The 27,908-nt window shown below is 42.4% G+C and overlaps 1 protein-coding gene across 5 annotated transcripts in view; it reads right to left on the bottom strand.

Moving 5' to 3' along the window:
- LOC134219152 (high affinity cGMP-specific 3',5'-cyclic phosphodiesterase 9A) overlaps window positions 1-27,908 on the bottom strand; it is a 782,997-nt gene that overhangs the window by 659,959 nt on the left and 95,130 nt on the right. For 4 of the 5 annotated variants that reach the window (XM_062697847.1, XM_062697852.1, XM_062697851.1 and 1 more), the window contains one exon: window positions 11,737-11,796. The exons of the other annotated variant lie outside the window; for it this stretch is intronic. The gene's annotated coding sequence lies outside the window, so the exon portion shown is untranslated. The remainder of the gene's footprint in view (window positions 1-11,736; window positions 11,797-27,908) is intronic. 5 annotated transcript variants of the gene reach the window in all.

Here is a 27,908-nt window from a genome sequence, read left to right as displayed (position 1 = left end):
AAGTAGAAAGGAAGAAGGAAAAAGGAGGAAGAAGCAAGAAGGAGGGAGAAGTAAGAAGGAACAAGGAAGAAGGAAGAAGGAAGAAAGAAGAAGGAAGAAGGAAGAAGCAAGAAGGAAGAAGGAAGAAGGAGGAAGAAAGAAGGAAGAAGGAAAAAGTAAGAATGAACAAGGAACAAGGAAGAAAGAAAAAAGAAGGAGGAAAAAGGAAGAAAGAAGGAAGAAGGAAGAAGAAAGAAGGAAGAAGTGGGAAGGAAGAAGGAAGAAGGAAAAAGAAAGAAGAAAGAAGGAAGAAGAGAGAAGAAAGAAGAAAGAAGGAAGAAGGAAGAAGGAAGAAGGAAGGAGGAAGGAGGAAGAAGGAAGAAAAGACAGAATCACCGTCTTCGACCAGAGGTCGCACAGACTGAACACTTAACATCTAGCATGAGACAACGGACAGGACATTTACACAACACCCAGTGGACCAGTAGAGAGCTTTTCGCTTTACGAAAAGTTTTCTCCTTACCGGGGCGGGAATCGAACCCACACTCCGCAGCACATGCGTCTAGACGATTGACGTCGCTAACCGCACGGCCACGAAGCCACAATCTTTATAAAAAATCTAGATACTTCATACGAAAGTTCATAGTACATAGGAGGAGGGGGTCATTTGGTCTAACGAATCGTACGGTCGAAAATGTCGTTAGCCAATAAGATCATTTGGCTGGAAAGGTCATTAGGCCGAACGGGTGAGAAGTGAGACGTTCACTTCTCCCTCCTCATTACTCACTTCTCACTGTGTTAAGTGACAAGTGATAAGTGAGACATGATGATTTAGAAGTGACAAGTGAGACGTCTCATATCTCATTTCCTATTTCTTATAAGAGATGTCTCATTTCTCACTGAAAGAGAAATGAAATATTCTCACCTGCATGACACATTCTGCCAAATGACATTCTCAGTCAAATAGCCATTTCTGCCAAATTATTTCAGCCAAACGGGCCCGTTAGACCAAACAACTTTTACGGCTGTATGTCCCTTTCGACCAAGTGACAGTTTCGGCCAAACCGGTTTTCGACCAAATACCCGATTTAGCAAAACGTTCAATTAAGGACAAGCCTCCCGGAATCCAAAACTAAATTCCCATTTAAAAAGGGAAACACGCACAGTTGTCATTTTTATTATTCCAGCTTTGCGTTGAGTAATATAAATGACAGTTGTGCGTGGCTTCCGTTTTGAATGGAGTGCTTTTGAAAACGCGAGAGCATTTAGTTTTGAACTCCGGGAGGCTTGTCCTTAAGCCAAATAAAATTTGGCTAGATGGTTTCGGCCTAACGGCCTAACTGCACCGACCAGTTTGCCAGTTTCATCGGTAAACTGTTTAGTGTTCACTGCAGCGTGTGAGTCTGGTACCGTTAGTATTTGCAGGGACTTTCTTGTTTCAGCTCGTGCGCAGCGCAAACAGAACAGAATCGAGTTTAATTTACCTGTGGCGCACAGCCTTGAAAGAGTGATTTTTTAGTTGAAACCTCTAAATTGAGCAAGGAGTATTAAAATGAATATTCGCCGAAACAAATGATTATACGTTGTGAAATTGTTGTACAAAATCAATAGTTGTGGGAGGCTAAAATAGTAGAAGCATATGCTGACTGTCGTCTGGTTGGCCGTGGTTGCTGTGGTTATGTTTTTCTTTACCTGCATGGCAGAATGAATGGTAAAAATAAATCTCGCTTAACTTTTCAAAAGGACCTAAGTAACATTTTTTTCATAAATTAATTTGAGTACTGCAATCGAAAGCTTTCATGTTTTTCTGTTGATAGCGCTATTCAAATTAATTCATGAAAAAAATGTTTCTTAGGTCCTTTTGAAAAGTTAAGCGAGAAATGTTAACCATTTCCTTCTCTGAATTCGACCAAGAGACACTCGGCCCAACTGGTTTTCGGCCGAATGTCTTTTGGCCAAATGGTTTCTGGCCCTTCCCCAATTTTTACAAAGTTTCACAGCTTTTCAAAGTTTCACCTGAATTTTCTCTATTTTTTTAATTCTTTTCGTGGAGTTAGCTCATTTTTCATTGACGCTAAAGGTCTTAATCTTAATAAATGTTTTTTTTTTTTTCAAAATTTGCAAATATTATACCTCTGTACTAGGTTCCGGGACACTGTGGCATTGGAGATAATGAACAGGTAGACGAGCTTGAGAAACGAGGATCAAACACACTGTTTACTGGTCTAGAACCTTTCTGTCATACTGTACCACAAAAATTGAATTGAAATCCTGGCAAGCACAAAGGTAGATGACCAATTGGTTGGTTGCCAAAACGTGAGCTCCATTTATAATTCCCCATGTTTCAGTAATTGAAAAGCTCTTGAAGCTCAACAAGCGGCACCTTTACTGGCCGAATAACCGGACACTGCCCGAGCAGATATAATTTGAAAAATATTGGCCAGATTCAGAATGATATCTGTCATTTCTGGGGAATTCAAATTCACCACACGTTTATCAACATACATTTCCAAAAGCCCAAATCTGGCGTAATAGGTTTCGTACAGTGCCGTACAGTGGAGGAAATGTATAGACCGGTCATCGGACCGGATAGTCTGCACACCGTATCGAATGACAACGGCCAACGATGCATAAACTTCGCAGCCTCCCGCGGAATGGTAGTCCGAAGCACCTTCTTTCCCCGCAAAAATATCCACAAGGCCACATGGAGATCACCTAACCAAGAAACGGAAAACCAAATCGACCACGTTCTAATCGACGGTAAACTCTTCTCCGACATCACGAACGTCCGCACTTACCGCAGTGCGAATATTGAATCCGACCACTACCTCGTTGCAGTTTGCCTGCGCTCAAAACTCTCGACGGTGTACAACACGCGTCGAAGTCGGACGCCGCGGCTTAATATTGGGCGGCTACAAGACGGTAGACTAGCCCAAGAATACGCGCAGCAGCTGGAAGTGGCACTCCCAACGGAAGAGCAGCTAGGCGCAGCGTCTCTTGAAGATGGCTGGAGAGATATTCGATCCGCCATTGGTAGCACCGCAACCGCTGCACTTGGCACGGTGTCCCCGGATCGGAGAAACGACTGGTATGACGGCGAATGTGAGCAGTTAGTAGAAGAGAAGAATGCAGCATGGGCGAGATTGCTGCAACACCGCACGAGAGCGAATGAGGCACGATATAAACAGGCGCGGAACAGACAAAACTCGATTTTCCGGAGGAAAAAGCGTCAGCAGGAAGATCGAGACCGTGAAGAGACGGAGCAACTGTACCGCACTAATAACACACGAAAGTTCTATGAGAAGTTGAACCGTTCACGTAAGGGCCACGTGCCACAGCCCGATATGTGTAAGGACATAAACGGGAACCTTCTTACGAACGAGCGTGAGGTGATCCAAAGGTGGCAGCAGCACTACGAAGAGCACCTGAATGGCGATGTGGCAGACGAAGATGGCGGTATGGTGATGGACCTAGGGGAACGCGCGCAGGACATAATTCTACCGGCCCCGGATCTCCAGGAAATCCAGGAGGAGATTGGTCGGCTGAAGAACAACAAAGCCCCTGGGGTTGACCAATTACCAGGAGAGCTATTTAAAAACGGTGGTGAGGCACTGGCTAGAGCGCTGCACTGGGTCATTACCAAGATTTGGGAGGAGGAAGTTTTGCCGCAGTTGTGGATGGAAGGTGTCGTGTCCCATCTACAAAAGGGCGATAAGCTGGATTGTAGCAACTACCGCGCAATCACATTGCTGAACGCCGCCTACAAGGTACTCTCCCAAATTTTATGCCGTCGACTAGCACCAATTGCAAGGGAGTTCGTGGGGCAGTACCAGGCGGGTTTTATGGGCGAACGCTCCACCACGGACCAGGTGTTCGCCATTCGCCAAGTACTGCAGAAGTGCCGCGAATACAACGTGCCCACACATCATCTATTCATCGACTTCAAAGCCGCATATGATACAATCGATCGGGACCAGCTATGGCAGCTAATGCACGAAAACGGATTTCCGGATAAACTGACACGGCGACGGCGGATCGGGTGATATGCATAGTTCGAGTTTCAAGGCATTCTCGAGTTCCTTTGAAATACGCAGAGAGTTACGGCAAGGTGATGTTCTTTCGTGTCTGCTATTCAACATCGCTTTGGAAGGAGTAATACGAAGAGCAGGGATTAACACGAGTGGCACAATTTTTAATAGGTCCGTGCAGCTATTTGGCTTCGCCGACGATATAGATATTATGGCACGTAACTTTGAGAAGATGGAGGAAGCCTACATCAGACTGAAGAGGGAAGCCAAGCGGATTGAACTAGTCATCAACACGTCGAAGACGAAGTACATGATAGGAAGAGGTTCAAGAGAAGACAATGTGAGCCACCCACCGCGAGTTGGCATCGGTGGTGATGAAATCGAAGTGGTAGAAGAATTTGTGTACTTGGGCTCACTGGTGACTGCCGAAAATGATACCAGCAGAGAAATTCGGAGGCGTATAGTGGCTGGAAATCGTGCATACTTTGGACTCCGCAAGACGCTTCGATCGAATAGAGTTCGCCGCCGTACCAAACTGACCATCTACAAAACGCTCATTAGACCGGTAGTCCTCTACGGACACGAGACCTGGACGATGCTCGTGGAGGACCAACGCGCACTCGGAGTTTTCGAAAGGAAAGTGCTGCGTACCATCTATGGTGGGGTGCAGATGGCGGACGGTACGAGGCGAATGAACCACGAGTTGCATCAGCTGTTGGGAGAACCATCCATCGTTCACACCGCGAAAATCGGACGACTGCGGTGGGCCGGGCACGTAGCCAGAATGTCGGACAATAACCCGGTGAAAATGGTTCTCGACAACGATCCGACGGGCACAAGAAGGCGAGGTGCGCAGCGGGCAAGGTGGATCGATCAGGTGGAAGATGACTTGCGGACCCTCCGTAGACTGCGTGGCTGGCGACGTGTTGCCATGGACCGAGCCGAATGGAGAAGACTCTTACATACCGCACAGGCCACTTCGGCCTTAGACTGAATAAATAAATAATAATGACAGTGCCGAAACTCAAATTATGATTGTCCAGCATAACTAAGCAAACGTTCTAGCATTGTTTCAGCCCCATACGCGTTACGGTTCTTTCATCTCGTGCGCTTGAAAAAAATATTGGAAAAGCACGTGGTTTACAAAATGGCCTATTTCTGGCTTTATTGTATAATCACCTTAATGGACGCAGTGGTTCTACGACACAACACCAAAAAAACCTCTGCATTACAACAAGCATTAAGCCATTAATGATCCTGTAAAACTTGATTCTAGGTTTGCTAGACTCAGAAACATTCGAAAATGATCTGAAATTTGAAATTTTCAGTTTGTTTTATTTTGAAACCTCTGTATCTTGAAAATATTAAAACTAAGAAAATATTACCGTACACATTACCCTTTTGATATTTTGCATACATTCATAAAACAATGGAAAAACAAACAGTCAATCAATCTAAATCGATTATAAAAAATATAACAAACAGTATATATAACATATCTACTATAACACATCAAAAATCTAAAAAAAACATAGAAAAACCCTTTTATTATCTTTTTATCTACCTAGTTTAATTTTACAAACGCTAGTTTACTTTTACATTTCTTCACTTATTGTGACACTGGACACTTTTTTTGCAGATTTTGGGATTTGGACGTTCTTCTCGTAATTTTTTTTTTACAACTTATTTTTTCTAACATTTTTGTTATGAGGATTATAAGATTTACGCGTTTTAAAAATAACTTCAAAAATAAAAATAAAATTGTTTTGTCAAAATCGAATGATTTTGTTGTAATGCAAATTTTCCAACAACAAAAAGATATGAACAATTTTGTCTATCTTCAAGTCTATACAAATTGCAATTAAATAGAGGATTTTCTATAAATAAATTAAAATCTTCTCTTGAAAAAATACAAAGTTTCCATATAAATAAATAATAGCAATAAATGATTACACAATCAAATATTTTCCCCAAGAAAGGCAATGAAGACCGAAAGTTGTGGCTGCACATAAAAAAGATTCTTATTCAACAGTAGGGAAAGAGGTTTGGTTGTGGGGATCGTTTGGTTATAAGCAGCCATACGTATCTTTTGACAGATAACAGATGCTTTGTGCTCCACATCAAACGAAATAGACATCTCTACTTTGAACCACGAACAAAACATTTTTTTCACAAGAAAAACAACACGAAAGTTTTTCTTACCTGTAATGTAAATGAAAAAAGATTTCCAATGTGTATTTATACAGTAAATTTAATCTAATTTGAGGATCAATAACGATTGGCATCAAAATTTGAGAGCGATTTTTTTTTCTTCACATTTCAAAAAGTATGCTAAATTCGGTTGTGGGCATTCATTTTATTGGCAAATCAATCAATTTCGCTGTAGTTGTCTTCTAAGTTATAAAAATAACTTTTTATTTTTATATTTAAGTTTTTATATTTAAATAATGAGTTGAATTTATATTTTTATTTTTTGGGCATGTCATGTCTTTTTGGACGAGCTCGCTGGTCTAGTGGCTACCGCTTCTGCCTTATAAGCAGGAGGTCATGGGTTCAATTTCAGGCTCGCCCTTTTTTTACTTTGTATTCTATCTTAGTTCTTTCCGTGTTTCACGTTCTACCAAAAACGTTTTCCTACTGTTATAACCTTCCACACAATCCCAAAACCTCCCGTGGCACCTATGAGAGGTCGTAGAATTCTCTGCATCTTTCTTAAGTATGTGTCCAACAAACCATCCTTCCCACTCCTCAGCATTCGCAAGGACGTGGCCAGGACAGATCTAGACGATTGAAGGGTGCATTGTTTCCTTCTAAGAGATATTGATTAGTACCAAATCAATATCAGTGGTGACGGATGAAAGTGATGCTACTCTCATCCAATAGTCTTGGCTTGTACCACCTACGAATTTGTGCGAAATGCTCAATGCTAATGCTAATGTCATGTCTTTTTGGAACTAAGCGTTGACTAATTTGCTTGCAACAAGTTGCATTTCTGTCCTATTGCTCTCTATTGTCAGATCGGACTATGGCATCAAAATCCATGGTCAAATTTTAAACTTTTCTTATGTGATTATTACCAATATCCTCCCTAATACACGAGAAAGACATGATCACTGCTAGGTGGATTGATCTGAGTTTTTTAGTGCCTCCTGGCCAATAGAATGTACAAATTTTATTCATTTTCTTTAAATTTAGGTGATTTTCATCCTTTCTTCTTTATTTGTAGCCTAGTTTTCAAGGGTGCCAACAACCGAACTACAAAATTGAGTCCAAAAATGTCGAATTTGATAAATTTTCCATAAAAATTCCCAACTTGACGAAAACAATATAATTTCTTGGCTAGTATAGTAGCTTTCCATCGCTATATAAATATCGGTATGAGATCCACGAGGGCCAAACTTTTAAACCAAAGACAAGTGGGCGCCCACAACCGAACCTCTTTACCTACATAAAAAATGCAATTGTGATCAATTATGAATTATGATTTATATAAATTAACATGTAATTACACCCAGGTTTTTTTTACGAGGGGGATACGTACCTCGCAAAAAAAAACCGTGTAAAAAAAAACCGCGTTAATTCGAAAATCCGTGTAAAAAAAGACCGCGTTAATTCGAAAATCCGTGTAAAAAAATAACATCGAAATTTTTTTTTTTCATTGAAAAAGACTTAGAAAATTTATCGATGAGTGAATAGTTTATCAGTCTTTTTGATTGACAAAAACTTAGAAGCTGGGTATTGCCGGAACGGGCTCGATGAGCGGAAGCCGGAAATTGGTGTTTGGCGTTATTTTGAAATTTAAGATGGCCGACTTCCAGTTAGGCCTGTGATTTTCTTATGCCGTCGCCGCGTCGGCGTGCCGCTGTATGTGAATTTACCACGCCACCGAATATTTTCTACCATATCGATTGATATTGGAGAACTGTTAAAGAAGTAGGTTGAAGGGTGTTGTACAATTTTGAAGAGGATTTTTACTGTTAAGTTCAGTTTTATCTAGCAGCGTGAAGATTATTTAATTACTTACTTATGAATTCTGTACGCCTCCGGTGGAGCAAAGGGCCGACTTGAAAGATCTCCATCCTGAGCGACGACCAGCTATCGCTTTTACCTGTAGCCAGGTTAGATTGAGGTCGACTTATTCTATGAGCCGTCATGAGCCTCTGGGTTTGCCTCTGCTGCGATGTCCCGCTGCGTTCCAGTCTAATGCTAGTTTGCATATTTCGTTTCCGCTCTTTCGTGAAGTGTGGCCGATCCAGCCCCACTTCCGATCCCGAGTTTCCATTACTATCGGCCTCGGCCTTACTATCGGACAATGGAGCTCATTGTTTGAGATCCAGTTGTGAGGCCACCAGGCACAAATTATGTACCGTAGGCATCTGTTGATGAACAACCGTATAACAGTACTGATTTCACGTTAGAGTTGAAAATTCGGATTTTGATGCGTTATATCTGCTTGATCTTCCAGATATTACTTAAACTCGCAAAGGTAGCCCTTGCTTTCTTGATCCGTGCGCCTATGTTGATATTGGTACCGCCGTCTGACGCCACATGGCTTCCAAAATATTCGAACTATTCAACATTCTCCACTGATTGTCCAACTACTGTAAAACTGGAAGAGGTTGCCGTGTTTACATCCTACGATTTGGTTTTGTTGACGTTGATGACTAAACCTGCGGAAGACGAGTCGTTGAGCTTACTCTGCATATCAGATCACCGTTGAGCGAGAATTGAGCCTATTCGATGTCGTTTAGATTATCCATGGTTAAAGGCTGCCATAGGTTTGGTACCTACCACATTAACGTCGATTACAATAAGGAACAGTAACGATGATGGAATATACCCTTGTATTACACCAGCTACGACCCGGATAGGGCCAAGCACGACCCCATTGTGCAGTACTCTGCACAAGAAGACCTCGTTTTATGCCTTGATGAGGCCGATAATTTTCTCAGGAACCCCCTTGCGTCTCAAGGTCCCCACATATTCTCAAGAATACCAAGTAAAGGGACTCTTGGAATTCGTTGACCTACTCCAGAATGATACGGAGCGTGACAATAAGGTCCACACAGGATCTTCCGGCACGTAACCCGGTCTGCTGCCGCCTGAAAGTCGCATCGATCTTTTCCTGAATCCGGGCTAGGATAACTTTGCATAGAACTTTGAAGACGGTACACAGCAACATCATGTCTGATAACTGACGAGTACACAGTCAGGTCATCCTTTTTGGGCACCTTCACTAAGATACTTTGCAATCAGTCGACCGGGAAGGTTGAGGTGTTCTATATTACGAAATACACGATGCAGAAGATGAGCAGATGTCATGGCAGATGTTTGAATCTCTAGCAGTGATGGCGCTTCGGTGTTGACGCGCGTTACACGTCGCATCGTGGACAGATCATGCTGAGTTGGTGGTGGCCTGGTTGGCACTTGAAAAAGGGTCGACCAATAACTGACCATTCGCGTCTTTTACTTACAGGCATCGTTGCATTCATCTTCGCCCCGCTTAAGCGTTGTGAGATATCGTAGAGGAGGCGAATGTTCCTGGTTGCTGTGGCTCTCTCTCCCCTTCGTCGGCAAGCGAGTCCGCCCACGCACGCTTGTCCCGTCGACAAGCATAATTAAGTAAAATTTTATTTTTATTAGAAGCTTGCATTCTTGGCGCTTTTTTAAATTTCTAGTTTTTTGTAGTAAGGAGGAATTTCAGCAGGAATCATCGGAGGAATTTCTGGAAGGAATGCTGGAAGAGTGTCTGGAGAACCTTCCAGAAGATTTTCTGGAGGTACTTCCAGATAAATCTCCTGTGGAGCTTTCGGAAAAAAATCCTCAAGGAATTTCCGAATGAATTCTCGGAGGAATTTCAGAAAAAAAACGCCGGAGAAATTCCTTTGAGGAACTGCTGTAGGATTTTTTTATTCTTATATTTATTTAGTAGGCACTTCGTGTTCTTAAGCGCTACCAAACCGTGATCTACTGTAGTATTCTGCTGTACAGAAACTATGGATACCCGTAGTTCGATATTGTTGTCGTTGCCGATATCATCGTGAGTCCTTGTGTCCATTTGTCCATATGGTGAATCCAATGATCGTTGCTTTGTTCGGTTGCCATTCTGGAGGAACTCTCGGTAGAATTTCAGGAGGAATTCCTGGATAAAATTTCAAGATGAATTTCCAGGGGAGTTCTTGGAGGAACTTATGAAGAAATTTCAAGAAATATTTCTGGATGATTTCCTGAAGGAACTTTTGGAGGAATTTCTGGTGGAACTGGTGAAGGAATTTGTGGTGGAACTTTCGAAGGGATTGCTGGACGAACTTCCGGAGGAATTCCTGGAGGAACTTTCGGAGCAATTCCCGGAGGAACTTCCGGAGGAATTCCTTTGAGGAACTTCGGGAGAAATATTTTTGAGAAACTTTCTAAGGAATTTTTGTGAGGATCTCCCGAAGAAATTTTTGTGAGGATCTTTCGGAGAAATTCTTTCTGGAAGAAATGCCTTAGGAATTCTTATAATGGTTTCTGACCATTGGTATTGAAAGGGTTTCCAGTCGTGTTATCGAACCGGAAAACGGGCATCTTGAATTCAAAAATGGCGGCAAATAGATTTCTGGCTTCTACTCGTCGAGCTCATTCCGTTAATACTTATATTCCAGGGGTTTCCAGTTGTTTTAACGAACTTAAATTCGGCCATCTTCAAATCCAAAATGGCGCCGAACATTGATTTTCGGCTTCTACTCGTCGAGCTCATTCCAGCAATACCCATATTGCATGGGTTTCCGGTCCTTTGATCAAACCGGAAGTCGGTCATCTTGAATTTTAAAATGGCGCCAAACATCGGTTTCCGGCTTCTACTCTTCGAGCTCATTCCGGCAATACCCATATTGCATGTGTTTCCGATCCTTTTATCAAACCGGAAGTCAGCCATCTTGAATGGCGCCTAACATCGATTTCCGGCTTCTACTCGTTGAGCTCATTCTGACAATACCCATATTATATGGGTTTCCGGTGCTTTTATCAAACCGGAAGTCAGCCATCTTGAATTTTAAAATGGCGCCAAACATCGATTTCCGGCTTCTACTCGTTGAGCTCATTCCGGCAATACCCATATTGCATGGGTTTCCGGTCCTTTTATCAAACCGGAAGTCGGCCATCTTGAATTTCAAAATGACGCCAAACATCGGTTTCCGGCTTCTACTCGTTGAGCTCATTTCGGCAATACCCATATTGCATGGGTTTCCGATCCTTTTATCAAACCGGAAGTCTGCCATCTTGAATTTCAATATGACGCCAAACATCGGTTTCCGGCTTCTACTCGTTGAGCTCATTCCGGCAATACCCATATTGCATGGGTTTCCGGGCCTTTTATCAAACCGGAAGTCGGCCATCTTGAATTTCAAAATGTCGCCAAACATCGATTTCCGGCTTCTGCTCGTCGATCTCATTCCAGCAATACCCATATTGTATGCGGTTTTATACTCTGCAAAACATTAGTTCCCATATCCATAAAATTATTCTAAGTGTTTTCCATTCAAAAAGACTTAGAAAATTTTGATCTGGGTACCGCGTTAATTCGAAAATCTGTGTAAAAAAAACCGCGTTAATTCGAAAATCCGTGTAAAAAAAACCGCGTTAATTCGAAAATCCGTGTAAAAAAAACCTCGCAAAAAAAACCGTGTAAAAAAAAACCGTGTAAAAAAAGACCTGGGTGTATAACAGAACGTTGGACGCTTTAGCTTACCTTTAACATGAACTTCATCACTTGAATCCTTAATCCAGTTTCAGGTGAAATGCCCACATCCTGCAAAAGACAAATAGACAGATCCTTATTCGATGATGAAACAAACAGAGGAATCCAATTATAGATCAATTATGTGACTAAATTTAGCATTTCTGCATAAATGGTACAATAATAAAAATGGAAAAACTCGCTAACTCAACAAGGCAGCCAGCGAGACGAACTCATGGCAACCGCTCCTCCACCGAACGAAACTTGCCGACGATAAATAAAACAAGCAGCAAAAATGCAAAAATATTCCACCAGTTTCCGTTTCTGCATAGACAACTATCATGGCAACTACCGGCATCGAAAATAAGGACGACAGCGGGAGGCCGTTCCCTATAAATACCATGAGCCATTTTACTTCCTTTTGTTTTAAACATCCTTCCCGTAACTGGCGCGTAGGTGGTCGTTCCGACCAAACAACCTAATCGTCAGAAAGTCAACAGGTAAACAAGCCACGGTGTGGGCAAAATCCGCGATCTCGATCCGCTTGGGTGACAGACAGCAAGAAAACAGACACGACGACGTGGGAAAACAACACAGGGGGAAAAAAAGACAAGGTATTAATGATAATTGTACGACCCCGAACAAATGGGATTTGCTGATGCTTCTGTTAATGCTATGTTGGAAAAGTACCGGATAGGGAAGCAGCAGGGTCCTCTTTTGCTTGCTGAGTGTGTTTTTCTAGCACAGGGTCGATGAACTGAATGATATCGGTATATAACAAGGAGAAAGTTGGTTTGGGTAAGCTTAAAAAAATACCCCTCATGCTCCATCAAAAGGATATGTAGCAGTTCAAAGGATCAGACAATTTCAAAGCCCTGTTCTATAGAATGCTATTTAGGTAGTAGCAAAAGCATCATTTAAAAAGTAGCAAAATCATGCCTTAAATTGCCAGATTAGGGAAGATCCATAATTTACGTAACGCAAAAATTGGACTTTTTCGACCCCCCCTCCCCCCTATGTCACACTTTTTGTATGGAGCTTCTGAAATTTTTGTATGGATCGTCACACTTCACTCAACTCCCCCTCCCCCCTCTTAGCGTTACGTAATTTGTGGACGTTCCCTTAGCCAAAATTTAAATCTATTTGTTGGTAATGTATAAACATTGAATTTTCGATCTTTCGATAAAACATGTGACGATTTGAGAAACTGAAACAATTACAAACTTACGATGTACCACGCGCCTCCATCATCTATCTCAATAAAAATAGATAGCTTCTATTCTCTCATTGCTTTATTAACTCTCTTCTGCGTGATAATTATTAATTCTCATTCAAAGTGTACGAAAAAGTTGGGAGTTTTCCCAATTGCAAATTTGACCAAAGTTTCAATTGCAGAGTTACTTTCAACCCAAAAGGGTCCACGAATCAACAAGCTGCTTGGTTCTCGTTTAACAACAATGGAAATTTATAATGGAAAAGATGTCTTGTGATCAAGACAAAGCATTGAAGAATCTAACAAAGTAAAACGTCTGGCAAAATAACCAAGAAGCCAAAATAGTGCGTCCCAGATAGTCTCTCAATGAACTTACTCTTCTCACGTCCCATTTTGTCGATCCTAGCATTTGCTGCACAGCAGTCTATACAATCGGAACAAAAAAAATGCGATTAAACGACTAGCGCCAATTTTATTCACTTTCCCTCATTTTTATGGCGTCAGCGAAATACATTCAGTCGCTTCATCGCAGGTCACTCAGTCGTGCAGTCATTATTATAATTACGAGTGTCTCTTTATGCAGATTAGACAGCGGAGAAGCGCGACTCAGCGCCATGTATTTGTCCCTCCTGTAGCCCCCCTCGCCTTGGGCCCTCTATCATTGTAACCGGTTGGAAACGGTGGCGCTTGTTTGGGAATAATTGTCCCGCTGTGATGGGTGGGGGAGTTCATTACTGCGCCGAAGTTGTCTGCTCCTCAGAAGGGCTTGTAATAGAATGTTCGTCTGACTGAGGCACACTCAATCTGGAACCTCGATGAGGAGAAGGGGAGGACCGCGCATAACGAACTAAAATGGAATTCACTGGATGTAGTTTTTTTTTCACCAAAAAGAAAAAGACGGAAAAAGATATTAGGCGGTCATCTGGTTCAAGGAACGTTTATATTGATTTCGAATGGACTACTGAAAAGTAAAATATCATTTGTTTACGTAAATCGATTGACTCGTAAAATTCTGCTTATCGTAAATTATTACGCTCAGGTGCTTAAGTTGATCCTCACTTAACTGCACAAGTTTCTCGAATTAAGCCAGCTAAGAAATCACATAGGACGATTGCAGTTCGACTAACGCAACTGTTTTAGTAACGACCTCTAGCTCTAAGGTTTCCTCAAACATACCGTCGCTGTCACCAACGTGACAGAAATTCGCAGTCTCCCAACGACAGTCGCGTCGCGTAGGTTTGGGAAACCTTTAAAGTCGCCAGATGATTTCCCCCACAGACAGAGCCTCGGTTGTAGAACTCCCTCATGTGGTGCTGGGTCATTATTTAGGCCGAAGACCGTTAAACTGAATGGTCATTAGGCCGAATGAAAAGTAAGAAGAGATATGTAAAAAATAAGAAGTGAGAAGTAAGGAGTGAGAAGTGAGGAAGTGAGGAAGAGAGATGTGAGAAGTGAGAAGTGAAATGTGAGAAGTTAAAAATAAAAAGCGATAAGTGAGAAGTTTGAATTGAGTAATAAGATATGAGTATTGAGATGTGAGAAGTGAAATATGATAAATGAAAAATGAGAAGGAAGAAAGTGAGAAATGAGAAGGAAGAAAGTGAGAAATGAGATAACAGTAGCGAATATTGAGAAGAAAGAAGTAAAAAATGAGAAGTTAATATGTATGAGTGAAGCAAGAACGAAAAATGAAGGGAAAAAAGACAGACAAACAGATATACTGCCGCTAACCGCAAGTCGAGGCAGTATTATATAATACATGGAACATTTCGCAACAAAATGCATCGTCGCGCAAACACTTAGACATCTCTTATTTTCATCGACTTGAGAAAATCAATAATCAGATGGCGGTAGTGAGCAAACGTCAAACTCTAACCAAACCGATTGGAGGGCCACGGTCAGTCAATTGGCTGTCTAATGATTATTTGAATTGACCGATAAATCAGTGGACGATGGGATAATATCGAATGTTATGTCTGTTTATCTATACCGGAACTCAAACAACGCGCATGTTTTAGAGAAGTTACAGTAACTCATATACGACCAAATTTGGTTACATTTTAGTGGGCTTCGTGGCCGTGCGGTTAGCGACGTCAATCGGCTAGACGCATGTGCTGTGGAGTGTGGGTTCGATTCCCGCCCCGGTAAGGAGAAAACTTTTCGTGATGCGAAAAGCTCTCCACTGGTCCACTGGGTGTTGTGTAAATGTCCTGTCCGTTGTCTCATGCTAGATGTTAAGTGTTCAGTCTGTGCGACCTCTGGTCGAAGACGGTGATTCTGTCTTTTATTAAGTAAGAAAGAGGAAGAAGGTGGAAGAAGACAAAAAGTATAACTTCTCATGCTACTTTTCGGCTATGCAGTCTCGGTAATCAAACGATAATTTTGATTTTATCCCAACGTTTCGACCACTTCTCGGGTCTTCTTCGAAGAACTTCAAACTTCTCATTTCCCAACATTTTCCTCTCATACGGCTTAATGGTCGTTCGGCCTAATGGCCATTATCAACGTCTCTTGAAAGGAGGCTTCCGAGCCCCTTGAAAGGAGGCTTCCGAGCCTCTTGAAAGGAGGCTTCCGAGCCTCTTGAAAGGAGGCTTCCGAGCCTCTTGAAAGGAGGCTTCCGAGCCTCTTGAAAGGAGGCTTCCGAGCCTCTTGAAAGGAGGATTCTGAGCCTCTTGAAAGGAGGATTCTGAGCCTCTTGAAAGGAGGCTTCTGAGTCTCTTGAAAGGAGGCTTCTGAGCCTCTTGAAAGGAGGCTTCTGAGCCTCTTGAAAGGAGGCTTCTGAGCCTCTTGAAAGGAGGCTTCTGAGCCTCTTGAAAGGAGGCTTCTGAGCCTCTTGAAAGGAGGCTTCTGAGCCTCTTGAAAGGAGGCTTCTGAGCCTCTTGAAAGGAGGCTTCTGAGCCTCTTGAAAGGAGGCTTGAGGCCTCTTGAAAGGAGGCTTGAGCCTCTTGAAAGGAGGCTTCTGAGCCTCTTGAAAGGAGGCTTCTGAGCCTCTTGAAAGGAGGCTTCTGAGCCTCTTGAAAGGAGGCTCTGAGCCTCTTGAAAGGAGGCTTCTGAGCCTCTTGAAAGGAGGCTTCTGAGCCTCTTGAAAGGAGGCTTCTGAGCCTCTTGAAAGGAGGCTTCTGAGCCTCTTGAAAGGAGGCTTCTGAGCCTCTTGAAAGGAGGCTTCTGAGCCTCTTGAAAGGAGGCTCTGAGCCTCTTGAAAGGAGGCTTCTGAGCCTCTTGAAAGGAGGCTTCTGAGCCTCTTGAAAGGAGGCCTGAGCCTCTTGAAAGGAGGCTTCTGAGCCTCTTGAAAGGAGGCTTCTGAGCCTCTTGAAAGGAGGCTTCTGAGCCTCTTGAAAGGAGGCCTGAGCCTCTTGAAAGGAGGCTTCTGAGCCTCTTGAAAGGAGGCCTGAGCCTCTTGAAAGGAGGCTTCTGAGCCTCTTCAAAGGAGGCTTCTGAGCCTCTTGAAAGGAGGCTTCTGAGCCTCTTGAAAGGAGGCTTCTGAGCCTCTTGAAAGGAGGCTTCTGAGCCTCTTGAAAGGAGGCTTTGAGCCTCTTGAAAGGAGGCTTCTGAGGCCTCTTGAAAGGAGGCTTCTGAGCCTCTTGAAAGGAGGCTTCTGAGCCTCTTGAAAGGAGGCTTCTGAGGCCTCTTGAAAGGAGGCTTCTGAGCCTCTTGAAAGGAGGCTTCTGAGCCTCTTGAAAGGAGGCTTCTGAGCCTCTTGAAAGGAGGCTTCTGAGCCTCTTGAAAGGAGGCCTGAGCCTCTTGAAAGGAGGCTTCTGAGCCTCTTGAAAGGAGGCTTCTGAGCCTCTTGAAAGGAGGCTTCTGAGCCTCTTGAAAGGAGGCTTCTGAGCCTCTTGAAAGGAGGCTCTGAGCCTCTTGAAAGGAGGCTTCTGAGCCTCTTGAAAGGAGGCTTCTGAGCCTCTTGAAAGGAGGCCTGAGCCTCTTGAAAGGAGGCTTCTGAGCCTCTTGAAAGGAGGCTTCTGAGCCTCTTGAAAGGAGGCTTCTGAGCCTCTTGAAAGGAGGCTTCAAGCCTCTTGAAAGGAGGCTTCTGAGCCTCTTGAACGGAGGCTTCTGAGCCTCTTGAAAGGAGGCTTCCTGAGCCTCTTGAAAGGAGGCTCTGAGCCTCTTGAAAGGAGGCTTCCAAGCCTCTTGAAAGGAGGCTTCTGAGCCTCTTGAAAGGAGGCCTGAGCCTCTTGAAAGGAGGCTTCCTGAGCCTCTTGAAAGGAGGCCTGAGCCTCTTGAAAGGAGGCTTCTGAGCCTCTTGAAAGGAGGCTTCTGAGCCTCTTGAAAGGAGGCCTGAGCCTCTTGAAAGGAGGCTTCTGAGCCTCTTGAAAGGAGGCTTCTGAGCCTCTTGAAAGGAGGCTCTGAGCCTCTTGAAAGGAGGCCTGAGCCTCTTGAAAGGAGGCCTGAGCCTCTTGAAAGGAGGCCTTCCTGAGCCTCTTGAAAGGAGGCTTAAGAGCCTCGTGAAAGTGGTTTCCGAGTCTCTTGAAAAGAGGCTTCTGAGCCTCTTGAAAGGAGGCTCTGAGCCTCTTGAAAGGAGGCCTGAGTCTCTTGAAAAGAGGCTTCCGAGCCTCTTGAAAGGAGGCTTCCGAGCCTCTTGAAAGGAGGCTTCCGAGCCTCTTGAAAGGAGGCTTCCGAGCCTCTTGAAAGGAGGCTTCCGAGCCTCTTGAAAGGAGGCTTCCGAGCCTCTTGAAAGGAGGCTTCCGAGCCTCTAATCAGGGTAGGCAAGCTATCGAGTACCAGGCATAAGAGTTACGGACACAAGGCTTCAGAGAAAGAACTGATTTCACTTGAACTTGGTATTTTCCACAAGGTGTGGTTATCCTCAAGAAGCATGTAGCGGCCAAAATTTAAGGAATGTCCTTCAACTGGAAGTTTTTGAAGGGTTCGGACATGTTAACGGCACAACCGCTAATTTTATCTCAAACCCAAGAACAGAAGTTCTGCGATACTGCTGACATCAAAAAGATGTACCATCAAGTCAAAATTCGCGCAGCTGATCTTCGTCGCAACTGTTGATCTGATGCAACTGAAGAGTTGTAGATTCATATTATGGGCGTGGCGACATTTGGTTCCACGTCATGTTCGACACAGCATGTTAAAAACTCCAACACTATCCACTGGAAAAAGGTGTACCCGAAAGAGAAGATTCATTAATTACATAACGCAAAAATTGTGCATTTTCAACCTGCCCTCCCAAATCTAATTCTAACTTGAGGAACTGGCGCTCTATTTCAGATGAAGTCGGAGCAGGGCCGTCCATGCTGGAGCTGTAGAAGATGATTAAAGAGACTAAATGAATCAAACGGAAAGAGTTCATGGAATGACCTGACTGCCATCAGAAGAGGCATTCACATTTTCAGTCATTCTGTCAGACCACCTGCAGCACATGATATTCGGGGACAGGACAAGTCATCATCTATCCGAATTCCATTTGGCCGAAGCGGTTTTCTAGGCCGAACACGGTTTGGATCAGGCTCGCAGATCTAGGGAAGTCGTTGAAAGGTTACACGAATAAGCAATACAAGCATGGTTCAAGCGTTCAGTAACGTTCTCCCCTACGATACAAATTGGAAAAATATAACTTCAATTTGGATGGACTGACAGCCAGCATCTGGCTGCAGTGGGTGCTCACGCGACTTGCGATCTCAGAACGAGATAAAAAAAAATATCACAACAACATTAACAAGATAACAATCAACGGTCGCTGTATCGCTTGCCACACGCTACATTCCACGTTTCGATTGAGAAAGGCGTGTAACTGCCGGCGGAGATAACTAATAATCAAGAGGTTCGATGACGCTTCTTCTGCTTTTACTTCCTCTATATGGTCACTACGTTCCAAGAGGAAGTTCTTCCTCTGGGTATAATTCACACAAAGGTTCATTTGCTCAAAATCGAAATGGAAAATACAAACAAAAGTCTTCCACAAAGAAGGATTTTGAAAAGAAAATGTGTTTACGCCGAATATAATCTCGAACCAGGGGATCGTGCAACGCCCAGGTTGGTGATTTCCAGCCTAATCAACCGAGCTAAATGGAGCCCTCTGGCGACGACGCGTCGCGTCGCTCGGTCAGTTATTGAATCAACACGCGCTTCAAAGTGCAAACAAACCAACCAGCGAGCGCGAGGCAACAAGTGTCGTCGGCACTGCTCGTGGGACTGGGCATATCGTCGTGCTACTGAACGGCTGTTTGGTTTGCCTCCGAAGTATCTCGAAAGATAGAAGGGATGACTGAATTTTAATTATTCCATCAATTCTTAATTGGAGTCTTTATTGATAGCTGTGAAGTTTGTTTGTTTGCTATACCAAATTCTTCTGAAGTAACAATAAAGTAATTACACCGGCTACTGGCTACGAAAATTTTGTCTGTATTTTAAAGAGCTGCTTCAATCCAATAAACCATTATAGATTCCATCGGTTTTTCAAGTGAGTGAAAATCGTTCTTCTATTTTAAAAATTGGTAACGACGAAGCATCGCTCATCCCATTTTAATAAATATATACAAAACACAATTCCGTTCTCTGATATGAATACAAAACTTCTCTTTCCAAAAGAAAGAACAGGACAGTTTTGTAGGCATGGAAATTGCAGCTTCTGCTAGGCTAGGCAGTTATCGGATCCTGTGTTCATTTTCCAGGACGTAACAAATATTTTAATAATAACCTACACTTTGTCGAATGGTGAAGGGTATATTGTAAAAATTTAAAATATTAAATATTTAAACAATTATGGAGCCTGCTAGCCAATATTGTATTTTTGGTTCCCAACCACACTTCCTGTTACATGGGTTGCGGAAACAATAAATTTGGTTTGCTTCAACTACCCTCAAACTACTTCAAATACCCCATCAAATTAAATCTCATTTTATCGAAGACAGACACATAATTTTAATAAAAATGTCAATCTTAATTTGTGCACTCTGAGTTTTTGTCCATCCTTGCAACTCATGTATCATTTGTCCGGGAACATGTGGGCAATTGTCAACGAGTCTTTAATTCCAAAACGATAAATTAAAATTTATATTGTTCAACTGGCGATACAATGAAATAATTCTCACCCAAATTTCATTCGGCAACGAAATTAAAAACAGAGAACATTTTACCCTTTGTGTTTGGACGACGACGACGATGACGATACCACGTCCGCGTTGCGATGGAATTAACTTGCACATATTTTTTTTTTCGAATTGCGCGCAGCGGATGAAAGCAAACCAAGTGCAGAGAAAATAAATGAAATACGGTATTTAATTATACGTAATTAAATACCATTGATCCAGTATATCAGCTTTTTCTATTTTCTTTTTTATGCCACCAAATCAACAACAAAAAAACACAACATCCACTTGTGCACCGATGAAAGGATGGAGTTTTTATTCCATGTTTTTATCACAGAAACCTGGTGTGTAATACGTTTTTTATGCTCACGTTGCCAATGGCACAAGTACAGAAGAAAGGCCTGTTGTTTCTAACTCGATACTGGATGCTGGTTGCTGGTTGTTTTCTTATCACGATGGAAGAGAGCTTTTCCAGTGGATTCTAACTTTTGTGAAATTCAAGAGTTTAGTAATTAATTTGGATGAACGAAGTTTTTAATTTGTGGTAAATAAGCACACGTGTGGTGCCTACGCGTACGAGAAAGTAGCGAGTTTGAAAGTTGACATCATGGGAGGAACATACAATCCAATTGCGATCTACCAGTTTTCAAAATTCTTATACCTTAATGGATTTTAGGATTGAACAACGACTGCGACCAAATCAAATTGAGCGACTAGAAAAGTGTCCCTGGCATATATAAAAGCTTATTACGATCTTTCAATTGTGATTGATTTAGATGCATCTGATGTCATATTATATGGCCACGAATTACTTCCCAGTGATGCTGCTTCTATTTGTCTTTTGCTACGTTTATGATGGCGCCTGAAGTCACATCGATTGGTACCAGTAGTGACCAATCATGGTTTGTTGTGAACAATCATCGATATCAATCTCTATGAAGAAGCACCATACTCATAGCCCATCTATTCGATGGGCGGAGTAGAGATGGATGAGCAAACCGCTGTTGGTTTTTGCAACTCATATATGCTTTTTCTGGCATGGCAAATGTTGGGTAATGCGTGCCATTGGTACTTCGCGTTCCCGAAGGAATTAAATAGACTCCATTTCGCGGTCCTTGGCCTCTTACCCAGCAACTCCTATCCCTTCCTCGCCGTGGTGCTGGCCGGGGTACGAGCAACCTTAGGAACTATTGGTTAATCAATCCCCGAAGACGGTGTTCCTGTCTTTTTTTTAACTTTTCAAAAGGACTATCGTAACATTTTATTCATGAATTAATTTGAGTACTGCAATCAAAAGCTTACATATTGGACTGTTGATTGCACTACAGATATGTTCCGTTTTTATCAACACGGTCCGTGAGTTTCAGTTGATAAAATCGGAATAATTTTCTTTGACGGGTTTTTTTAGCTAAAATTTTAGTAAAAATTATATATTGCTGGGAAAATGTAAGATTTTCCGGTTCTAAGATTTTTAACTGCTAAGGGACTATCCATGAACCACGTGAACATGCTAGTGGGTGGCAAGGGTTAGTTAAAGACATTGGAAATGTATATTTATCATCAATGGTGACTGGTTGGGGTTTCCGGTGAAGTAAGGAGTGCATCAAGGGAACGATTTTAAATTATGTTACGCAAAAAATGAGCATTTTCAATTCCTCCTCCCTGCATTGTCCCACTTTTTGTATGAAAATTCAAAAAAAAAATGATACAAGTAGTCACACTTTTAGGAAGCCTCTTCCTTCCACTAAAACAGCGGTTTTCAACCTGGGGTACAGTACCCCAGGGGGTACCTTCACTGGCCCTAGGGGCTACCTCGAACAAAAATTAGTAATGTCGGACGAATTACAATTCCAATCGAAATTTATAGATAAAGTTATTATAATTGTGTATTTTTTTTATTTAAGAACTTTGTTTTATACATAACATGTATGACGATAAATAAATCCAATAGAATCCTGCCCTCTACAACCAGCACAGCCTTTTCCATGCAGCTCGAAGGCCTCCTTACAAGAGTTTCGGAGAACTTCTCTTAAGATGTTCAGAGGTATTTTTTCAAAATGTTCTGAAGTTTGGAAGCCTCAATTCAAGAAGCCTGGAAGCCTCTTTCCGAGAGGCCTGGAAGCCTCTTTCCAAGAGGCCTGGAAGCCTCCTTTCAAGAGGCCTGGAAGCCTCCTTTCAAGAGACCTGGAAGCCTCCTTTCAAGAGGCCTGGAAGCCTCCTTTCAAGAAGCCTAGAAACCTCCTTTCAAGCGGCCTAGAAACCTCCTTTCAAGAGGCCTAGAAGCCTCCTTTCAAGAGGCCTAGAACCCTCCTTTCAAGAGGCCTGGAATCCTCCTTTCAAGAGGCCTGGAATCCTCCTTTCAAGAGGCCTGGAATACTTCTTTCAAGAGGCCTGGTAGCCTCCTTTCAAGAGGCCTGGAAGCCTCCTTTCAAGAGGCCTGGAAGCCTCCTTTCAAGAGGCCTGGAAGCCTCCTTTCAAGAGGCCTGAAAGCCTCCTTTCAAGAGGCCTGGAAGCCTCCTTTCAAGAGGCCTGGAAGCCTCCTTTCAAGAGGCCTGGAAGCCTCCTTTCAAGAGGCCTGGAAGCCTCCTTTCAAGAGGCCTGGAAGCCTCCTTTCAAGAGGCCTGGAAGCCTCCTTTCAAGAGGCCTGGAAGCCTCCTTTCAAGAGGCCTGGAAGCCTCCTTTCAAGAGGCCTGGAAGCCTCCTTTCAAGAGGCCTGGAAGCCTCCTTTCAAGAGGCCTGGAAGCCTCCTTTCAAGAGGCCTAGAAGCCTCCTTTCAAGAGGCCTAGAAGCCTCCTTTCAAGAGGCCTAGAAGCCTCCTTTCAAGAGGCCTAGAAGCCTCCTTTCAAGAGGCCTGGAAGCCTCTTTTCAAGAGGCCTAGTAACCTCCTTTCAAGAGGCCTAGAAGCCTCCTTTCAAGAGGCCTAGAAGCCTCCTTTCAAGAGGCCTAGAACCCTCCTTTCAAGAGGCCTGGAAGCCTCCTTTCAATAGACCTGGAAGCCTCCTTTCAAGAGGCCTGGAAGCCTCCTTTCAAGAGGCCTGGAAGCCTCCTTTCAAGAGGCCTGGAAGCCTCCTTTCAAGAGGCCTGGAAGCCTCCTTTCAAGAGGCCTGGAAGCCTCCTTTCAAGAGGCCTGGAAGCCTCCTTTCAAGAGGCCTGGAAGCCTCCTTTCAAGAGGCCTGGAAGCCTCCTTTCAAGAGGCCTGGAAGCCTCCTTTCAAGAGGCCTGGAAGCCTCCTTTCAAGAGGCCTGGAAGCCTCCTTTCAAGAGGCCTGGAAGCCTCCTTTCAAGAGGCTCGGAAAGTTCCTTTCAAAAAGCTCGAAATCATATTTGGAAGCCTCCCTTCAAAATGCTCGGAATTCTACTTTCAAGAGCGTTCTTTCAAGATGCAAAGGAAGCCTCCTTTTAAGTGGCTCGAGAGCCGCCATTGAAGAGGCTAGGAAGCTTCTCTGCAAGAGGCCCGGAAGCCTCGTTTTAAGAGGCCTGGAAGACTCCTTCCAAGAGGTTTGGAAGGCTCCTTTCATGAGATTCGGAAGGTTCTTTTCAAACGGCTCAGAAAGCTATTTACAAAAGGCTTGGAAGCCTTCTTTCGAGTGGCTTGCAAGCCTTCTTTCAAGTGGTTCGGAATCCTTCTTTAAAGAGGCCCGGAAGCCTCCTTTCAAGGGAACCGGAAGCATCGTTTTAAGAGACCCGGAAGCCTTCTTTTGAAAGGCTCAGAAGACTACTTTTAAGAAGTTTCGGAAGCCTTCGTTTGAAAAGCACGGATGGCACCTTTTAGGCGGCTTGAAAGGTTCCTTTTAAAAAGCACGGAAAGCTCTTTTTAAGAGGAGCAGAAGCCTTCCTTCAAGAAACTCGGAATTCTACCTTCAAGAGGCTTAGAAGCGTACTTTCAATAGGCTATGAAGCGTACTTTCAATATGCAAAGCCTCTCTACAAGAGTCACAGAAGTCTCTTATCGGCGCGGAAGCCTACTTTCAAGAGATTAAGAATGTCCTTTCAAGAGACACGGAAGCCTCCCTTCATATGGCTCGGAATTATTCGGTCAAGAGGATTGGAAACCTACTTTCAAGAGGGGGTACCGCAATTAATGCAAAAGTTTGAAGGGGTACCTCTCAAGATTAAGGTTAAGAACCACTGCACTAAAAACGTGACGAAATGTATGGACGTTCCCCAAGATAAGGTGGCATTCGTTGATAACATAGCAATAACTTCGAAAATATTTGATCTCCTAATCTTCGAGACGGATGGGTCATATATGCCAGATTGGGTGTGAAAAACCATAGATGAGAGCTTGGTCCCCAGTTTCTTCAGCAAAAATGTTCATTAGGACGTCGGCTGCCCAGGAAAAATATGGGAAGTCAAATTTGATTATACCCTGAAGACCTAGATATCCAAAACCTTGGGAAGATTTTGCTCCTGACAGCATGCAGCTGAATCTGAAATATTTGGATCCTATATTACATTGTTCAATAGATCTAAACACTCAATCAAGTTTAGTCATCTTGATCGTTGAGTTTTCTGGTATACGAGATGCTCGAGGTTCTCCAAAACGTTCTCGATTTCAGCCCACGGTATCTACCAGACCAACCAAGGCTTATGCAATGTTTTCATTATCAGCATATACCCTATCCAGTTCAATAGGCACATGGGCATCATGTAAATCCAATTTTCTCAAATACGTGAAGTTCAAGGTACTCCAAAACGTTTCCAAGTTCAACCCAAAGTATCTACCGGCCAACCAAGGGTTTTTGCAATGTGTTCAACATCGATATGTACTACTCAACCTCAACAAAAAGCATATACATATTAAATTAGAGATGTTCTAGGATCTCCAAAATATTCTCGAATTCAGCGCAAGGTATGTAACAGGTCAATCAATCAAGGTTTTCGCAGTGCTCTTATCTTTGGCATATATGCACTTGATATATCCAATAGGAATAATGTCAACCCAATTTTCTGGAATACGAGGTGTTCATGGTACTCCAAAATGTTTTCGAGTTCAGTTCAAAGTATCTGCTAGATCAATCATGACTTTTGCAATGTCCTCATCCTGAACCAACCCAGGGATAAAAACCTCAATAATAAAAAAAATATCCTCATCGTCAGTATGACCCAAATCCAGTTCAAAAACCATAGGATCCTAATTTCCATGAGCATAAGACGTCCAACGGGTCGCCAGTTGGCCTTACCAATGTAGCTTGGTGTAACTGTATTGATCATTTTCTATTAATCGATTTTTTCTTTCGTTATTAACTCAACTTATTTCGAAGTTACAACTATGAATGTTAATTCTGGTGCAATCTGCAACTATCCTTTATCGTCCCAAACAATAAAATCTTGCATTAATAAGATGAAAAAATCGATGAAGAGAAATCGATCATTGTAGCGCGAGAATAAAGTGATATCTTACCAGCTCGTCGGAATGCTGGAATGTTTACTGATGCACGAATATATCATTTAGGAGTTGGTTGATCGCATATTTGGAACTTCAGGGGAACATAACAGGTTTGTCTTCTTATTCTTATTCTTATTCTTATTCTTATTCTTATTCTTAGTCTTAGTCTTAGTCTTAGTCTTAGTCTTAGTCTTAGTCTTAGTCTTAGTCTTAGTCTTAGTCTTAGTCTTAGTCTTAGTCTTAGTCTTAGTCTTAGTCTTAGTCTTAGTCTTAGTCTTAGTCTTAGTCTTAGTCTTAGTCTTAGTCTTAGTCTTAGTCTTAGTCTTAGTCTTAGTCTTAGTCTTAGTCTTAGTCTTAGTCTTAGTCTTAGTCTTAGTCTTAGTCTTAGTCTTAGTCTTAGTCTTAGTCTTAGTCTTAGTCTTAGTCTTAGTCCTAGTCTTAGTCTTAGTCTTAGTCTTAGTCTTAGTCCTAGTCTTAGTCTTAGTCTTAGTCTTAGTCTTAGTCTTAGTCTTAGTCTTAGTCTTAGTCTTAGTCTTAGTCTTAGTCTTAGTCTTAGTCTTAGTCTTAGTCTTAGTCTTAGTCTTAGTCTTAGTCTTAGTCTTAGTCTTAGTCTTAGTCTTAGTCTTAGTCTTAGTCTTAGTCTTAGTCTTAGTCTTAGTCTTAGTCTTAGTCTTAGTCTTAGTCTTAGTCTTAGTCTTAGTCTTAGTCTTAGTCTTAGTCCTAGTCTTAGTCTTAGTCTGAGTCTACGTCATAGTCTTAGCCTAAGTCTTTGTCTTAGTCTAATTCTAAGTCTAAGTCTTGGGCTGAGTCTTAGTCTTAGTCTTAGTCTTAGTCTTAGTCTTAGTCTTAGTCTTAGTCTTAGTCTTAGGCTTAGTCTTAGTCTTAGTCTTAGTCTTAGTCTTAGTCTTAGTCTTAGTCTTAGTCTTAGTCTTAGTCTTAGTCTTAGTCTTAGTCTTAGTCTTAGTCTTAGTCTTAGTCTTAGTCTTAGTCTTAGTCTTAGTCTTAGTCTTAGTCTTAGTCTTAGTCTTAGTCTTAGTCTTAGTCTTAGTCTTAGTCTTAGTCTTAGTCTTAGTCTTAGTCTTGTTCTTGTTCTTGTTCTTGTTCTTGTTCTTGTTCTTGTTCTTGTTCTTGTTCTTGTTCTTGTTCTTGTTCTTATTCTTATTCTTATTCTTATTCTTATTCTTATTCTTTTTCTTGTTCTTGTTCTTGTTCTTGTCCTTCTTTTTCTTCTTCTTCCTTTTCTTTTTCCTTTTCTTCTTTTTTTCTTCTTCTTCTTCTTCTTATTTGCATTACATCCCCACACTGGGACAGAACCACCTCACCGCTTAGTGTTCATTAAGCACTTCCACAGTTATTAACTGCGGGGTTCCTAAGCCAAGTTACCATTTTTGCATTCGTATATCATGAGGCTAACACGATGATACTTTTATGTCCAGGGAAGTCGAGACAATTTATAATCCGAAAATTGCCTTCACCGGCACCGGGAATCGAACCCAGCCACCCTCAGTATGGTCTTGCTTTGTAGCCGCGCGTCTTACCGCACGGCTAAGGACACAAGCTTGTAGTAGCTTGTAAAAATAATAAGTGCCATTCTATCAGCTCGTCGAACCTGCTGGGATGTTTAGCGATACACAGGTACATTGTTCAGGACTTGGTTGATCAACTAGATCACATGTTCTAACTCCACGACGTTTTGAAGAACCGAAAAGGCCTGTAGTAGCTTGTAAAAATAATGTGTGAAATCCTATCGGCTTAATGCGAATGCTGAGATGTTCAACGATGCACGAATACGTCGGGCTTGGTTGATCGGGTATATTACATGTTCTGAGCTCCAGGGCGTTTTGGAGACCTTGAAATAGTTTACGTTTATTCAAAACACGATCAATTTATGTCTTATGATCACTTAGATATTTTTGCACATATAGCTCAGCTTAGGACATTTCGTTTGTAGACATATTTGCTGGTACACTCCAGAACAGTTTGGACGGCCTAGAACATCCGAAAAAGTATTTCAACGATTTTTCAGTTATATCAGATAACAGACAACAGATATCAGTTACGCCAGATAACAATGTAATCCTTCGTCCTGGAGTAATAAAGTGCAAACAAACCCGCATCGTATCACTCTTATTTCGATTAGGGGAAGTCGATGAAGATAATCCTCTCTTTTTAGTCACGGCCTTATTACCGCCAGTGCTTGGAATATCATAAATACATCATTTATCCAAAAACTAACCCAAGTTATGTCTTTTTGAAAGCCAAATCTCTAAAAAAAAATGTTTGAATTTTTTGTTGATAAAAACGGAATAATTTTGTTGACGAAATCGGAGCGTGACAAAATCGGAACGTGATAAAATCGGAACATATCTGTATTCAAATTAATTCTTGAAAAAATGTGTTTCTTCTGAAAAGTTAAGCGAGAAATATGTTGTAGGTTGGGGAGAGAAAATTTTACTTGGCTGCCACTGACATCCATGCGAATAAATATTTGTAGCACCTCCCTACGATGCGCGCTCGTGATTCTGCTACGGACGACAACTTTCTGA

The sequence above is a fragment of the Armigeres subalbatus genome, chromosome 3, assembly GCF_024139115.2.
Source record: "Armigeres subalbatus isolate Guangzhou_Male chromosome 3, GZ_Asu_2, whole genome shotgun sequence".
Lineage (NCBI taxonomy): Eukaryota > Metazoa > Arthropoda > Insecta > Diptera > Culicidae > Armigeres > Armigeres subalbatus.
This window is presented reverse-complemented; position numbering and strand designations above follow the sequence as displayed.